This window comes from Scyliorhinus canicula, chromosome 3 (genome assembly GCF_902713615.1).
Source record: "Scyliorhinus canicula chromosome 3, sScyCan1.1, whole genome shotgun sequence".
Lineage (NCBI taxonomy): Eukaryota > Metazoa > Chordata > Chondrichthyes > Carcharhiniformes > Scyliorhinidae > Scyliorhinus > Scyliorhinus canicula.
In genome coordinates, this window is record NC_052148.1 from 84988427 (window position 1) to 85007025 (window position 18599).

General features: G+C 47.5%; 1 protein-coding gene across 3 annotated transcripts in view; it reads left to right on the forward strand.

The window, feature by feature from the left end:
* Positions 1 to 15012: 15012 nt before the first annotated feature.
* rusc2 (RUN and SH3 domain containing 2) overlaps positions 15013 to 18599 on the forward strand; it is a 182986-nt gene continuing 179399 nt past the window's right edge. For 2 of the 3 annotated variants that reach the window (XM_038790837.1, XM_038790838.1), the window contains exon 1: positions 15013 to 15120. The gene's annotated coding sequence lies outside the window, so the exon portion shown is untranslated. The remainder of the gene's footprint in view (positions 15121 to 18599) is intronic. The other variant, XM_038790833.1, reaches the window with a different exon arrangement.

Consider the following 18599-nt stretch of genomic DNA (forward strand, 5'->3'; position numbering starts at 1 on the left):
AACGGCATCTGATGGCCGTACATTATGTCTTAAAGCTCTGCGAATTCTTTCAGAGACTTCTGCTTCCAAAAAAGCTTTTCTACTGCTATGTAATGCATTTAAATGTTCATCAAAACCAGAGCTAATTGTAGTCCCCTCCCAAGCTGGAGGCTGGTCATCCAAAATGGATGGAATTTTAGGATTTCTACCAAACACTAATTGATAGAGACTATAGCCCCCAACCATCTGCAATTAATTCTTTGCATGTACCACCCATGCTAAAGCCAAATTTAGCCTGCAGTTTGGTCGATCTGCCAAAATTTTCCAAAGCATGTCATCATTGACAGCATGATTTCTTTCGCAGACAACATTACTAAATGGACTTTCTGCAGCCGTGTTCATAACTTTGATATTCATGTTTTCACACATATATTGGACACTTAACATAAATGAGACAACTAATTGCAATGTCTCTTAACCCATTACTTAACAACCACCATTAAGAATTCCTTCACATCCAAATTTAATTTGGTAAAGTCTCCAATATGGAGAGAAGCTGCCTGCTTCCTGAGAAGCTACAGTGCCGGTCCAGTATGGCATGTAGCACCAGACATGGAGGAAAAATGCTTATAGGCAGAAGCAGTGAACAAATATATTGGGAGGACTTTCTGTCCCCAATTTCAGTGGGTGGGAAAGTCCGAGGGGGCGGACAGTCCAACGAAATTCCCAAATCTTCATTTATGCCAACAGGATTTCCTGTTGAGATAGTCACCACCCCCCGTCGGTGATGTAATGGGGTTCCCACCATAGAACCCTGTTACTATACATTTAACTGTAATTTGTGGACCTCCTAGCTGTATCATCCCCCCCTCGTAAGGAATTTCACACACCCCACCCTCTCCCCCCCCCCCCCCCCCCCCCCCCCACCTTCCCCATCGATATGACATCACATTGGCAGGGTTTATAAAAGGGGACAGAAGAGGCCCTGCCAGGGCGCAAAGTTAAATACAAGACCCCAGGTGGGAGAGGATCATGTCCGGGCAGTGTGATGATTGATGTGTTGGGCAGGCTGGGTCGATGTGGACTGCACTTTATACAGTGTAGCGAGAGACAGACCTCCAACACTTGATAAGATGCAACACAATTTTATTTAACATCTTCACTACTATACATGTTCAACTGTGGGTTGACACTATGCTGACTTGACTGGAGACCTAGTGCTAGCCTGACCAGACTTACTAGCTACCACATGGTGTTTGCACTGGCTAGCTCACAAACTCTGACTGTCTCAGTGGCTGGGTCCAGAGAGCGTGGGAAACCTAGTGCCCTCTGGCTTTATAGTGGTAGTGTCCTGTCTGATGGTTGGCTGCTCTGTTCTGTGTGCTTACTGGTCATCCTGTTTGTCAATCACTGCCTGTCTGCACTCCATTATATACATAGATGTATATTATGACATCGCCCCCCCCTTTTTTTTCAGATAATAAATATTAAGGTGCGTGTGCGTGTGGATGTGTATATGTGCGTGACCATATACAGAATGTGCTCAAATGAACTTGTATACATAGGAAGGTGTTGCAAGTGCAGATATTGGGCAGATGAAACGGTAAAACGATGAGGTACAAAAGTTCAGTCTATAAATTTAGTCTTTGTGGCGGGCGATGAATTCTGGTTGATCACCGCAAGGGTGGATCAGGGGCCATCTGCACTTGGATAGGCGGGACTGTCGCCAATACGGTGGTCACAGGGGTCAGCAGGATTGCTGGTAGATCGGTTGCCTCATGGTAGGGCACGTCCGGAGGAAGCATTGTGTGTGGCGGGGCATCGCGGTCAGGTGGCGGGCGTGGAACTCTGCGCAGTGCCCTTCTGTTGCGTCGTAGGAAGGAACCATCAGCCATGCGGACGAGGAACGATCTCGGGGCCACTTGCTTGACCACCACAGCTGTGGCTGACCAGCTGCCATCAGGCAACTGTCCACGAACATGATCAGTTGGGATCAGCTCGGGGAGATCCGTGGAATGAGCATCATATGCTGATTTCTGTTGGGCCCGAGACTGCTGCATCTTTTGTACGACTGTGAGGTGGTCAAGGTCTGGAACATGGATGGCTGAAACTGTGGTTCTCAGAGTGCGATTCATGAGCATCTACGCTGGAGACAACCCAGTGGACATCGGGGTTGCCCTGTATGCCAGCAGCGCCAGGTTGAAGTCGGAGCCTGAGTCTGCAGCCTTCCATAGCAATCTCTTAACAATATGGACCCCTTTTTCGGCCTTCCCATTTGACTGCGGGTAGTGGGGGCTGGAGGTTACGTGACGGAAGTTGCATAACCGTGCAAAATCAGACCATTCCTGGCTGTAAAAACAGTTGTCACTCATCACCGTGAGCGATATCCCATGCCTGGCGAACGTTTTTTGCAGGCTTTAATCACTGCCTTCGACGTGAGCTCGGACAGTTTCACGACTTTTGGGTAACTGGAGAAGTAGTCGACCAGGAAGACATAGTCACGCCCCTTGGCATGGAAAAGGTTGACACCGACTTTGGACCATGGGGAGGTCACTATCTCATGTTGCTGCAAAGTTTCTTTGGGTTGGGCTGGCTGAAATTTCTGACATGTAGGGCAGTTGAGGATCGTGTTGGCAATGGCCTGGCTGATGCCCGGCCAATAGACTGCCTCCCGAGCTCTGCGTCGGCATTTCTCGATCTCCAGGTGACCCTCATGGAGTTGGCCGAGCACCATAGCTCGCCTACTCTGAGGAATCACAATCCTGTTGAGCTTCATGAGGATGCCCTCCACCACTGTCAGGTCGTCCTTGATGTTGTAGAACTGGGGACACTGTCCCTTCTGCCAGCCATTTGTAAGGTGCTGCATCACTCGCTGTAGCAGAGGATCCTTGGCCGTTTCCTCACGAATTTGGATGACCCTCTCATCAGAGGCCGGAAGGTTGAAGGCACACAATTGCACCTGTGTGTCGATTTGGCAGATTAAGTCAGTTTGTTCACAGGTTGTGGTAATAGACCTGGAAAGGGCATCTGCAACAATGAGTTATTTGCCTGGCGTGTAGACAAGTTCAAAATCATATCGGCGTAGCTTGAGAAGGATTCGCTGTAACCGAGGCGTCATATCATTTAAATCCTTCTGGATTATGTGGTCCGTCGCTACTGTGAATTTTGGGAGGCCATAAACATAGTCCTGAAACTTGTTCATTCCCATTAGGAGGCCCAGGCATTCCTTCTCAATCTGAGTGTACCGTTGCTCAGTGGGCGTCATGGCTCTGGAGGCACACGCAACTGGAGTCCAAGACGAGGAGTCATCCCATTGGAGGAGCACCGCCCCAATACCGTCCTGGCTCGCGTCAGTGGATATCTTGGTCTCCTTGGTTGGGTCGAAGAACGCCAGAACCGGGGCTGTGGTGAGCTTTGCCCTCAGCTCACACCATTCTTTTTCATGAGCGGGCAGCCACTGGAATTCCGTCGACTTTTTGACGCGATGGCGGAGGGCTGTGGTGTGGGACGCCATATTGGGAATGAATTTCCCAAGGAAGTTGACCATCCCTAGAAAGCCGAGGACCGCCTTCTTGTCCTCTGGGGTCTTCATGGTGTTGATCGCCGAAACCTGGTCAGCATCTGGCCGCACGCCTTGCTGCGAGATGTGGTCACCAAGGAATTTGATGTCTGATTGACTGAACGAGCACTTGGCCCCGTTGAGCTGGAGACCATGCTCATGGATTCTGTGGAATACCTGCATGAGGCGAGCGATGTGTTCTTGGGGAGTTGTGGACCAGATTATGACATTGTCAACGTACACTCGCACCCCCTCGATACCGTCCATCATCTGTTCCATGATGCGGTGAAATACCTCTGAGGCAGAGATGATGCCAAAAGGCATCTGGTTGTAGCAGTAGTGACCCAACAGGGTATTGAATGTGCACAGCTTGCGACTGGATGCATCCAGCTGTATTTGCCAGAACCCCTTGGAGGCGTCCAGCTTCGTAAAGAATTAGGCATGAGCCATCTCGCTGGTCAACTCTTCTCGTTTTGGTATCGGGTAATGCTCCCGCATGATGTTGCGGTTTAGATCCTTGCGGTCGATGCAGATCCGAAGCTCCCCTGACAGCTTCTTGATGCAGACCATGGAGCTGACCCAGTCTGTGGGTTCTGTGACCTTTGATATGATGCCCTGGTCCTGGAGGTCCTATAATTGCTGCTTGAGGCGATCCTTGAGGGGTGGCAGCACCCGACGTGGTGCGTGAAGTACAGGGAAGGCGTTCGGTTTGAGCAGGATTTCGTATCAGTATGGGAACGTGCCCATTCCGTCGAACACGCTGTGGTACTGCGTGATGATGTCATCAATTTCAGACTGGAAGTTTTCATCAGGTGAGGCCGTCGCCTGTGAGGATGACATGGTGTGGACTCGCTGAACCAGGTTAAGGAGTTTGCAGGGCCGAGCACCGAGCAGGGATGCTCTGTCAGGTCCTACGATCTCAAACCGCAGCGTCGCTTTAATTGACTTATTGGACATTCCGAGTTGGCACGAGCCACTGGCAGCTATGGCATTTCCATTGTAGTCAAGGAGCTGGCAGGCCGGTGGAAGAATACTTGGTCTGACGCGGATGGTGTTGAGATCGGTTTTCGTGATGAGGTTCGGTGTCCACTTTGAACCGGATGCGAGCCTTGTTGACTGTGAGGAGAGCACATCACTCGTCGTCGGGATCCACGCTGAGGATCGGGTGGTGCTTCACTATCTTGGAGAAAGGCAGCACATGCTTCGTAATGATGCCCACCCGGTATGGGGATTTGAGGCACTCAGCATCAGGATCTGTTGGGCTGTCGGGGTCGGAACCTGGCATGGCTTGCTGTATTGAACGGATGCCTCTGTGCTGTGGCTGGGATCGCTGGCTGCTGGGCAGTGGAGCAGATCTGCAAAGGGCTGCGTAGTGGCCAAGCTTGCCACACTGCCGACACCGTCGTGATTTTGCCAGATATTGCCGCTTTAAATGGACGGAGCCACAATTCGGACACATCATGACGCCAACGTCAGCGCTTTCCGTGCGCCATCGTGCATGCACAGTGCGGTCAAACGACATACGCATCTGCGCAGTCTTGTCATCTGTCTCGCCGTCCCCTAGGTCGTGGCGCGCCATGAGTAGGGGCCCGGGAAAAGCGTGCAAAATGGTCACTCTCGTCGACACCTAGGCCCTGCATTTGTGCGATAGCCTGCACCTGTTTCGCCTCGTGGGAGACTAGCTTTGCAGTCTCTGCCGCCCTGATATGGGAGTACCGATTGTTAGCATGTTCGTGGAAAACGCACGTTTCGATGGTGAGGGTGATGTGCTTGGCTTTCAGGAGCTGCTGGCGAAGGAAATCGGAGTGGACCCCGAAAACGATCTGGTCCCGGATCATGGAATCAGTTGTCGAGTCATAGTTGATGTGTTACGTAAGCTGGGTCTGCAGTAGTGAGAGAGACAGGCTTTCAATACTTGAAGAAATGCAACTCGATTTTATTGAACTCTTAACTATCATACATACTATAACTGTGGGTTGACACTATGCTGACTTAACTGGAGACCTGAGGCTAACCTGACCAGACTATCTTACGACTACATGGTGTATGTTCTAGTTGCTGCTCACGGGCTCTGACTGTCTCAGAGGCTGGATCCCGAGAAAGCGGGAAAACTAGTGCCCTCTGGCTTTATAGTGGTCGTGTCCTGTCTGGTGATTAGCTGCTGTGTTCTGTGTGTTCACTGGTCATCCTGTGTGTCAATCACTGCCTGTGTGTGCACCATCCTGTGTGTATATTATGACAATAGTTACATGACTGCGCGATGTTGCGGAGATGGGTCAAAAAGGACTGAAAAGGTTCATCCTTACCCTGAAGCCTCTGCTGGAAAACATACCGTACAAAGCTCTCATTCACCTCAATGTCACAGTGGCTGTTGAACTTCAGCAGGACTGTTTAAAATTTTGTCTTGTCTTCGTCTTCAGCGAATCTTAAGGGAGTTGTCGATGTGGATGGCGTGGTCCCCGGCTGTGGAGAGGAATAGTGCGATCTTCCTGGCATCCGATGCGGCCTCGAGGCTGGTGGCTTCGAGATAGAGTTGGAACTTTTGTTAGAAGATCTTCCAATTTGCATCGAGGTTGCCGGCGATACGGAGCTGCAGAGGAAGGCGGACGTTTTCCATGTCACCGGATGGCTGTTTGCTGGTCAACGCTGATTCACTCAAGGTAGGTCCATTAAATTTCAGCATCACTCACTGGTACCATGATGTGTTGTGCAGGCTGGGTCGATGTTGACTGCACTTGATGCAGTGTAGCGAGAGACAGACCTCCAACACTTGATAAGATGCAACACAATTTTATTTAACGCCTTCACTACTATACATGTTCAACTGTGGGTTGACAGTATGCTGACTTGACTGGAGACCTAGTACTAGACTTACTAGCTACCGCATGGTGTTTGCACTGGCTAGCTCACGAACTCTGACTGTCTCAGTGGCTGGGTCCAGAGAGAGCGGGAAAACTAGTGCCCTCTGGCTTTATAGTGGTAGTGTCCTGTCTGGTGATTGGCTGCTCTGTTCTGTGTGCTTACTGGTCATCCTGTGTGTCAATCACTGCCTGTCTGCACTCCATTATATACATAGATGTATATTATGAGAATGATATGCATAAGCAGTCATGTATATTGTGATAGACACGACCTCCAACCAGCTGGTGGCAGTAAAGAGTAACCATGTGACACTGTTACCTCAGGGAGTTGATTTAGGATCTTCTTAGTGGATAGTCATCGTTCGTCTTAGCTCATAGTTAATTTCTTTTTAATATAAATTTGGAGTACTCAATCCATTTTTTTCAAATCAGGGGCAATTTAGCGTGGCCAATCCACCTACCCTGCACACCTTTGGGTTGTGGGGGCGAAACCCACACAAACACGGAGAGAATGGGCAAACTCCACACAGACTATGACCCAGAGCCGGGATCGAACCTGAGACCTCATCACCATGAGGCAGCAGTGCTAACGACTGCGCCACCGTCCTTCCCACAGCTCATAGTTAATTTATTATAGTTAGTTGTTTTTCTGAATCCCACAGAATTGGTCAACAATAAAACTTAACTAGTCTAAGAACTACATGTTCTTTAGTGCATTCATTCTGACTGGTCAAGCACCAGAACGTAACAGGCAGTTCGGGGTGAGGGGTTCCTTTTGGAGGGGGTGGAGATCTCATGACGTCAGGGGAATTCCTTTTTTTTTTCAGATCATAGCTTTAAAAGGGCCCCAGATCTTTCAGGGCTGAGGTGGCCAGTGGGGAGGGCTCATTTTGGAGTCCGTCCAGCCAGTGTAACGTCGTGGGACACACACCCCCCCCCCCCCCCCCCCCCCCCACCTCCATGCGTTTTTTGACTATCTGTCAAACAATATGGCGGATAAAGGCAGCAGTGCATCCGGTGGGCTACACACCACTTTCCTGAGTTGGCCATAGTCAAAAAGAGAAAATTTCATCTAGTGTGTTTGTCTTCGCAGTAGCAGACAAATGGTGCACACCATAAATAGAGGATAACCAAGAGAATAAAAAGAGTGAAGAAATTAAGGTAATAAAGGTCGGCATTGAAAAAATATTGGAGAAACATAAGGGACTATAATCTGACAAATTCCCTGATGGCCTACACCTCGGGGTTCTAAAAGATTTAGCTGCAGAGATAGAGGATGTGCTAGCTTTGATTTTCCAATATTCTTTAGATTCAGGAATGGTCTTTTTGGATTGGATGTTGAAAAGCCTAATATCGCTTTGCAAGAAGGAAGTGTTATGGGCCAGGGTTTAGAGAACCCCTAAGTGTATCACGGCGATCACCTGACCTAAAACTTTTAATAGATTGTGGTACGGGGAGCACACGACCCACTCTGCAGGTGTGGTACAGCAGAAATGGAAAAGTACCTTTTAAAGCAAAACAATGTTTATTCTATAAACTCAAGTTAACCGTTTTAAAACGTACAGTGAACATCTTAGCAACCATCAATTCAAATACAACCCCCAAAGAATACAACACTAAGTAATCCTTAATAGCTTCCCAAACAACATCCAGAAAACAAAAGAAATACATTTCAACAGAAGCACATTAGGTTTACATTCACTACTGTTGCTCGTTCTGGTGAGTGCGCTTTACACTCAATTGGCTCTGTTTTATTACTTAGCTCTAGAGTCGCCAGGTATCCTTATGATACCAACACGAGGTTCAAGTTCAAGTTCAGATCAATGACTCAATACACCAATTAGTAAGGTTCAAATCAAGACATGTTTATTAATACACAGTTAATCGCTACTCATGCATACAATACTAAAAGACTAGGCTATTCCTACCACTAACAGGCCAATACTTATCTGGATAAGGGAACCCGCTGGGTCAGGGAACAATGGCCTCTTGCTCGATCCTGAGTCTGCAGGCTTCCAGCTGGTATGGACTAAGGGGTCAGGAGCATCTATCTCGTAGCGTGCGTTGACTGGACACTTATTGATGGTGCAGCAGTTGGCCAGGCCTCTCCTTACAGTCAACTTCTTCGAGAGTTGCTAAGATGTTCTGCTGGGAGGGCTGGCTAAGAGAGCGAACTGAACTTGGGACCTGTCTTTTATAGGTCCCAGGGGCTTCGCGCCCTTTTGGGCGGACCCCGAGCTTACTTCCAATCGATTGGATCCCATACCAATCGATTGGTTTGAATTCCCCAATACTGGGACTGTTTCTCGATCGCTGGGCGGTTCTTTTTGGCTTGTTTGTCTCCTTTGTTTCGGACTCCCGATGGCGCCGAGGAGTCTGACTTGCTATTGAGTGTCTCAAATGTAACTAATTGTTGTAGCTATTGTTCCCGGAGATCGCTCATCAATATATATAACTGCTGGTTTCAGTGCTGTCTGCTTTCTTTGCAGGCAGGATACACAGGAAAAGTCTGCAAACTGCTTGTTTCTCTAGGATTGTCCAATTTTCCCTGCTGTCTTTGTGTTTCTCCATTTTGTGTGGGGAAGTGGCCAACTCAGGTGGCTACACTACTGAGGACATTTATAATTCAGAATTCACCAAATGATCAAGAGATAGTCTTTTCATGGCAGAGAGATCAACAGTACACCTGCTCTGTCTGGCTTCAGCTCCAACACTGAAAACAAAACTAAAACACACCCTGCAGCAAACAGCCTAAAACAAAAGTAAAAAGCTGACAGACAGCCCAGCTCCATCCACACTCTGACATCACCGCAGTAATATGAGCAGCCAAACATTTCTTAAGGCAACATTTTCATGACAGAAGGGAGGAAAAAATAATGAACTGCAGGTCAGCTGGCATAACATCAACTGCTGGAAAAATGCAAGAATCTATTATTATTATTTTTTAAAACATTGTATTAAGGCATTTATGGTTTTATAACAATAAAAAGAACAAAAAATAGCCTAACTCCCCCCTACCCCCCTTACCCCCCTCCTTATTGAACCTGTCAAATTGGCAGACTGTGATTTGGCAGGCTGTTATAGGGGCTGGTTTAGCACAGTGGGCTAAACAGCTGATCTGTAATGCAGAACAAGGCCAGCAGCGCAGCTTCAATTCCCGTACTGGCATCCCCGAACAGGCACCGGAGTGTGGCGACTTGGGGCTTTTCACAGTAATGTCATTGAAGCCTACTTGTGACAATAAGCGATTATTATTATTATTTGTGGAGTGACACTAGGATCAGTGATGAGGCCTCAGCTATTTCAACTATATTAAAGACTTAGATGAAGATATCGAGAGTTATGTACCTAGATTTGCTGATGATACAAAGTTAGGTGAAACGATAAGCTGTGGGGAGGACACAGATTGAAAATAGATATAGACAGGTTAAGTGAGTGGACAATAAGAAGGCAGGCGGAGTGTAATTTGGGGAAGTTTGGAGTTATTCACTTTGGTGACAAGAATAAAAAAGTAAAATATTTTTTAAAAACTTGTGAAACTTGTTGATGTTCAAAGGGATTTTGTTGGGTATGCTCATACAAGGACAACAGAAAGATAGCACATAGACACAGCTAGCAGGAAGACAAGTGACATGTTGGTCTTTATTGCAAGGAGATTGGAGTATAGGAATAAAATACACTGAAGTAATTTCTCCTCATCTCACTTCTAAATGATCAGCACCTTATTGAGGTACATGAATAAAAAACTCTTGCTACAATTGTACAGGCCTTTGGTGAAACCACATCTGGAATGCTGTGTACAGGTTTCGTTTCCATATTTCAGGAACAATCTATGTGCATTGGAGACAGCACAGTGAAGCGTCATTAAACTTGGTACCCTGGGTGAGGGGGTTGTCCTACGATTGGGGGTTGTCTTGTGATCAGAGGTTGTGTAAATGGGGCCTACATTTTCTGGAGTTTCAAAGAATGAGAAGCGATCTCATTGAAACATACAAATACAAATAAAGGGACTTTAGAGAGTCGACGCTGAGAGACTGTTTCAACGGGTTAGAAAATCTAAAACACAGGAGCACAGTCTCAGGATAAGGGGCTGATCATTTAGGATTGAGAGAAGGAGAAATCGCTGCACTCAAAAGTTCTGAATATTTGGAATTCTCTACTCTCCATCATTAAATATATTTACAGCTGCAATAGACAGATTTCTGGTCTCTTGGGAAATCAAGGAATATGGCGAGGGGGAGGACAAGTGGAGCTGAAGTCCAATATCAGTGTTTATTGAATGGTAGAGTAGGCTTGATGGGCCGTATGGTCTACTCTTATTCCTATTTCTTGTGAATGGTGTTTTGAATTTCTGCAAGCAAACTGTGTCATAACAGTAAAATGGAAGCAAAATACTGTGGATGCTAGAAATCTGAAATAAAACCTTAAAGTGCAAGAAATACTCAGCAGATCTGGCAGTGTCTGTGGAGAGACAAAGGGTGTGATTTAACGGAAATATTTCCAAATGTCATTTTGGGCACGATTGGCGGGGTGTTTCTTGACAACCCCAGTGGTGAGATTGCGGCCGGTATTTACGGCACTTAGTGCCAGAAATTAGTTTCTCGCAATTACTGGCTGCCTTGCTGTCTGATTGGCCAGACGTGCGCCCCAGCATATCGCCACTAACAAGTGCTTTTAAACACTCCCTCACCACTCACTCCCAGTGAACACACAAGTATGGCAGCGTACAAACCTGCTCCTTGCTTTAGCGATGCCAACATGGCCAGGCTTCTGGACACTGTGGAGGTGAGCCGGGACATCCTGTTCCCCTGAGGGGGTCGGAGGACCAGGATCAGGGTCACCAATACCACCTGGGAGGCAGTAGCAGTAGCAGTGGCTGCCAGTGCAGGCAGCATGACAAGGAGGACCGCTGTACAATATCAGAAGAAGACCAATGTCCTCCACCGAGCTGCAAGGGTAAGTTACCACTTTTCTTTTGGCATCAGTTCTGCTTGCCACCCCTCAAATTCCCAAACCCCACGCCTCCACCTGACAAATTGCTGGTCGACACCTCCACCTTCCCCGCATCCGATTGATGTGCTTGTTCCACAGCACCTGCAGCACCCTCCAACACAACCCCTTCATTTCCACACGTCACCTGCCATAGATCCCTCAGATCCATCAAGCATGCCACTCACAATGCTCTCTCTTTAGCCCTGCAGGCGAAAATAGCCCACAATAAGAGGGAAAGGACCAAGGTGGGCGGAGTACCAGAGATCCGAATCCTCACTCCCTATGAGGAACAGGCCCTGAATATTGCGGGGTTGACCCAGGAGAGAGTAGTCACCGACAGCAAGGTTCGCCTGCATGGCAGAGGTGAGAATATACTGCCCCTTCACTAGTTGACCTGTCTCAAGTGAGTTGTTCATGTCAGACAAAATGATCCTTCCCTCTCACTGACCACATGTCCATTGTCTCGCAGTATTTCCATCTGATGGGGCCGGGCCATCCAGAGTTGTGTCCTCCCCCCACTCCCGCTACCCAAGAGACCGCCATCGAAGTATCGCAGCGGCCACCCCCACCTTCCACTTGCGCAAAGACACACACCTTGATAGGTGACATTAGTGGTCAGGCTTCTGGCACAAATGTGAGCATCACACAGTTGCTGATGCATATCAGATGGAGGCAGGAACATCCAAGGGAGCCAGCAGTCAGGGGTCTGCTGGATCCCAGGACTCAGCTTGGTTCCAGTCAGATGCCGAGGCTCTGGTTAAGGGTATCCCAGAGCTGATGCGGATGCTGGGACACAGCCATGAGATTCAAGAGGGGATCTCAGTGACATTCCAGTGAGTGCTTAGCCGATTGGAGGTGCAGGAGATGATGCCAACAATAGGTGGCACTGGGGCCAATACTTCTAGGGTGGAAACTGCAGTGGAAAGCCCGCAGCATGAGGTCAGCGTCTTAGTGGTGGTGCCCAAGGCATGGCTCAGTCTGTGATGACCATGGCTGAGGGCCCCAACATCATGTCCCAGTCGATGACGGACATGTCCCAGATGTAGGCGGATATTGCCAAGGCACTGCAGAGCATTGCACAGTCACCAAAGACATCGCTGAGGGTGTCAATACCATGCTACAAACAATGGGGAGCTGCCAGGACTGGCAGAGCCATATATTCAGAGGCCTCTGGAGCTCACTCCAGCTGCCCCTCTATCTCAAGGAGACCCCCAGGGCCCTATGGACACCGTCAGGGAGAAGGAAGCCCTGGAGGCTAACCCGAGGCCTGTCACCAAAGCGACAATAGCGGTCTCCAGTTCTTCCAAACCTCCACCCACCCAACACCAGCACATCTCAAGGGCAGGGGGTGAAACAGGGTGGCCCAGCAATGCCAGTGACACCAGTAAGTGAGCCAGGAAAGAATTGTGTCTGTCTTCACAGTAGAAGACTTAGAAAAAGATACGTGAAAATCAAGAGGTCTTTCTGCACAGATGCTGGCAACCCTGCTGTGCATTCCCAGCACTTGCCATTCTTATTCCACTATAACAGCTTTCCTTTGTAAATTTACATTTAACTCAAAAATTAAAGGCACTGGAGTGTTGGTAAGTACACTTTATTTGCTGCATTGTTTGATTGATGGGAGTGAGGGTGTTGCACTGGTTTTGGTTTGTGGGGTTATGTTTGGGAATGGGTTTGAGGTTGTGGCCTGGGGTGTGAGGATGGCTCCTGGTTTGAGGTTTAGGGTTGCCTCACTGTGGGAGTGGCTCTGAGTGGGAATGTCATTTTGGGAAGGTTTACTGTGGGGTTTGAGATTTAGGATTGGCTCACTGTGGGATTTGGGATTTAGGGTTGGCTCGCTGTGAGATTTGGCATTGTCTCACTCATAGCGTGATAGAGTCATGCAGTACGGAACAGGCCCTTTAGCCCATTGACCCTGCACCAACAAAACTACACTAAATCTAAACTAATCCCACTTTCCAGCATTTGGCCAATAAACTTGAATGTTATGATATTTCAACTGCTCATCCATGTAATTTTTAAATAATGTGAGGTTTCCCGCCTCTCCTACCCTCCCAGACAGAGCATTCCAGCCTCCCACCAACCTGTGGGTGAAAAGCCTTTCCTCAAATTCCCTCTAAATCGCAAACCCTACAGTGAACCAATCCCAAATCCCACAATGTGCCAATCCCAAATCCCACAATGAGCCAATTCTAACCCCTACAATGAGCTAATCCCAAATCCCACAAAGAGCCGATACCAAATCCCACAATGAGCCGATACCAAATCCCACAATGAGACAATACTAACCCCCACAATGAGCCAATCCCAAATTCCACAATGAGCTGATCCCAAATCCCACAGGCAGGCAATCACAAATCCCAGTGAGCCAATCCAACAATGAGCCAATCCCACAAAGAGCCAATCCCAAATCCCACAATGCGCCGATACCAAATCCTACAATGAGTCAAGCCCAAATTCCACAAAGAGCCAATCCCAAATCCCACAATGGGCCGATCCCAAATCCCACAATGAGCCGTTCCCAAATCCCACAATGAGCCGATCCCAAATCCCACAATGAGCTGATCCAAAATCCCACAATGAACCAATCCCAAATCCCACGAGCCGTTCCCAAATTCCACAAAGAGCCAATCCCAAATCCCACAATGGGCCGATCCCAAATCCCACAATGAGCCGTTCCCAAATCCCACAATGAGCCGATCCCAAATCCCACAATGAGCCGATCCAAAATCCCACAATGAACCAATCCCAAATCCCACGAGCCGTTCCCAAATCCCACAATGAGCCAATCCCAAATCCCACAATGAGCCGTTCCAAAATCCCAGAATGAGCCGATCCCAAATCCCACAATGAGCACATCCCAAAATCCCACAATGAACCGATCCGAAATCCCAGAATGAGCCGATCCCAAATCCCACAATGAGCCAATTCCAACTCCCACAACGAGCCGATACCAAATACCACAATGAGCCGATACCAAATACCACAATGTGTTAATCTATAATCTCACAGTGAGCTAATCCTGTCTGATATTTAAAGTGCTCACCCATGTAATTTTAAAAACTGTGATGTTTCTCACCTCTACTACCCTCCCAGAGAATTGAGTCACTGGGATTTGGGATCGGCGGACTGTGGGTTTTGGGATTAACTCACTGGGATTTGGAATTGGCTCACTGGGATTTGGCTTGGCTGACTGTGTGATTTGGGATTGATTCATTGGGATTTGGGATTGGTTCACTGGGATTTGGGATCAACTCACTGTGTTTTGGGATCAACTCACTGTGTTTTGGGATTGGCTGACTGGGATTTGGGATGACACACTGGGATTTGTAATTGACTGACTGTGGGGTTTGGGGATTGACTCACGAGGATTTGGGATCGACTGACTGTGGGTATGGGATTGACTCACTGGGATTTGGGAATGGCTCACTTGAAATTGGCTTGGTTGACTGTGGGGTTTTGGATTGGCTGACTGGGATTTGGGATTGACTCAGTGGGATTTGGGATTGACTCATTGGGATTTGAGATCGACTCACTGAGATTTGGGATGGGCTGACTGTGGGATTTGGGATGGGCTGATTATACGATTTGGGATGGGCTGACTGTGGGATTTGGGGGCGGCTCTGGTGCAGCCCCGGCCGCTGTGATTGACGTTTGGGGCGGGAGTGATGTGACGTGTGTGCCGGGCTCGGCTGCTGGGGGAGACGGAGCGGCCGCGGGGTGAGGCCGGTGAGTGGGGGCCGGTACCGGGTCGGGGTTTGCAGCGCGGGCCGGGAGTGGAGGATGGCTGGAGCCGCTGCTGCTCCTGTGACAGCCTCCGGCCTCGGGGAGTGTTCGGCTGCTGATTCGGACTGAATCCGCCTCCCTGGATGCAGCTTGTGAGCGGCTCCTGGCTGATGTGTTGTCACCGTTAACCTAGGGCTGTGAGACCGGGATCCTGCTGACGGCTCTGGGCAGAGTCTGGGCAGTTTATGGATGTGACACTGGATAGAAACGGCGCAGCTGGTCCAGGTCACCAATAATAATTGCGTGTCGAATCAAAATTTGATCTTTGTTGACATATTTATATCAGATGGAATTTCCTGGAGTGATTGGTTACGGATGACAATGTTTAATTTTCCTTGTGCTGATTTTACTGTGGTTATTCCACCAGCTGCAATCGATAACGTTCTCAATTTGCTGCCGCCCCTAGCAGCCGCACTGCTATAATTTAATAAATTCCAGAAATGGAATCTGGGCTGGTGCCACACAGGTAATCAATTTGCAGTAAAGCAATGTTTCCAAGTTTAAACGGGTTAAAGAGCGGGGAGCAGCATTATACACTCCCAAGAGAAATAGAGAAAAGCCATGGCTACAGTGGCATATGGGAGGTTGGTGGACAAGATCAGGAGGCATTAAACGGGATAGGTTTCTGCAGGGCCATTTCAGATGAGTGTTGAGTTTCAACAGATTGTCGCCTGGGCCTTAACCCGCACTGTGAGAGTCACGAATTGATGGGCAGAGATGATCTGTTTAAGCTTCATGATTGGAAGTTTAAAAAAAAAATTCCCACACCGTTCAAAAATTGAAAAAGACAGGCTGAAGCTGTCAGTGACATGGAAAACGCCCTCTACTCCACTGCTGTGATTGACAGACCATCTGATGACCCTTAAAAAAAGTCTTCATGCAGTTCAGCAAAGTTATTTGTTGGCATTTTGCTAAGGTCTATTGTTATATTATCATGAATGTTTGGCTGAGTATTAAAAGGTACAATTATCGTAGTATTATCCTGGGCCCATGGTCTGACAGATTAGAGAGGCAGTCAAATGATGAGCTGTTGATCTGGATCTGAACAGAAGTTTGTTTACATAAGAGATTAACCACTTGAGATATTAAAGGTTTTGAGTGGGTTCCTTAAATTGAAGTTTTTTTTGCACTATCAAGTGTGTAGGTGTGAGAGCTGCATTTGATTAAAATGTTTTTTATTAAGATAAGGTCTGTCCATGGTGGATATTGGGAGAATGGCATTGGGCTATGGAGGGCATGAGTTAACATGGCAGTGCAGGGAGGAATGAGGGGCCATGGGAGTGAGTGTGGTTCGTGTGGGTGGGTGGGTGGGGGAGTCAATAGTTGGCATGGAGGCGGTGAAGGAGTATGAATGATCCATGAGGATGGGTAAGGGCATGAGTTTAGGGATGGAATGCTTGCAAGGGGAAAGGGCTAGAGTCACTAACAGCTTCTAAAATAACAGACACAAGTCCCAGAGAAGCAGAGTGGGAGTTATAACCAGCCCACATCAGCACTCGCTCACTAGTGTGATGCTAGGATCTGCTTTTGGAGTCAGTAGGCTAGACCCATTCCTACCTCTGCCTCCTGGAAGTGAAAATTGGATTTAACGGGGCTCTTTAAACCAAGGCACATCTACCATGTCAGGACATTTCCTGACTTAGCTACTCACTTTGGTTGTGAAAATCTGGCTTCAGGAGTTTGATTAGCAGGCTGCTTTGGGGTTCTGAGTTGAGGGTGGGGGGCATCATATTTCATGTATAAAAACAAGATGGAAGTGGGGACATTTTTAAAATTGATTGTTGATACTGGAACTGCAAATAATATAAAACAAGCAGTCAAAACAGATTGCCCTGAGGTGGGGTGAATGATGAGTGCCATGCGTTACTTTAAGGTAGATAAATACAAGCTGATAATACTGAAAAATAAAATATTCAGTGCGATTATGGAGAGACAAATGTGGCTTCCCAGAGTGCTCCAGAACTTCACAATCTCATTGAGTCCTACATTCCTTTGAGATATCTGCTCATTTACCTCTGGAACTTCAGCATTGCTGATTTAAATCATTGTACCATTGGTGGCTGCACTGTCAACTGCCAGGGCTTGAGAATCCCCTCCCCACATCTCTCTGCCTCTTTGCCTTGATTTCCTGCTGTAAGTCTCATCTTAAAACCTTACCTCTTCACCTAACCTAATATCTGCTTATGTGGCCCAGTGTCATTTTTTGTAATGCTTCTGTATAATGCTTTCATTATATTAAGCAGACTGTATGAATAAAAATTGTTGAATTATTTTAAAGGCATAGTCAGTGTTGTCTGAGAAGAAATTGTCATTGGCAGAGAAATGGACATGATTCAGAGCAGTGATGTCCAAATTGAAAAAAAACTCTGCTGCCCATTTATTCACCTTCAAGCTCTGCTCGCCCATAACCCCTTTCCATTACCTGTCTTAACTGCTGATCCACCAAAATGTCAAATTTACAATTCCCATCCTAGCTCTTGCCCTTCTTTATTTGTAACTACTGTTTGAAAAACAAAGGTAGTTAAAAAATATTTGTATCAGTAAACATTAGAAATAAGACAGTGTTTTCATTGGGTTTAATTTACTGTTTCTGCACCTGGAAGGGGAGAACCTATAGTTAATTCATGCTAGACAAAGGTGTATATATGTATGTGCAGGGATTGGTTTCAATTCCAACTGTGATTCATTTGTTAAAAGTGGACCGGAAGCTTTGTTTAAGCTTTATGGGCAACATGGTGGCACAGTGGTTAGTACTGCTGCCTCACAGCACCAAGGACCCAGGTTCAGTTCTGGTCTTGGGTGACTGTCTGTGTGGAGTTTGTACTTTCTCCCCGTATATGTGTGGGTTTTCTCCGGGTGTTACGGCATCCCCAAAGTACAAAGATGTGTGGGTTAGGTGGATTGGCCATGGCAAATTGCCCTTAGTGTCCAGGTATGTGCAGGTTAGGTTATGGGGTTATGAGGATTGGACAGGTTTGGACATGGGTGTAGTGGTCTTTTGAGGGGTTGGTGCAGATTCAATGTGCCAAATAGCCACCACCTGAACTGTAGGGGTTCTATGATTCTGGGGAGAAAAATACTAACTTTGATTCAGAGTGGAGAGTGTACTTGACCACAACCATCTTGTATATTTAAAGGGATGTTGTGTTACTGAGACAGTTGAATCTTAAAATATACTTTGTAATCTGAGTTATTCTTATAATCTGTGTGTATTTGTTAAAATAATGGGAGTAAAGGAGTATTGTATTGTAATACAATATTTTCATGTTTAATAAATACAGCAGGGTAGCATGGTGGTTAGCATAAATGCTTCACAGCTCCAGGGTCCCAGGTTCGATTCCCGGCTGGGTCACTGTCTGTGTGGAGTCTGCACGTCCTCCCCCTGTGTGCGTGGGTTTCCTCCGGGTGCTCCGGTTTCCTCC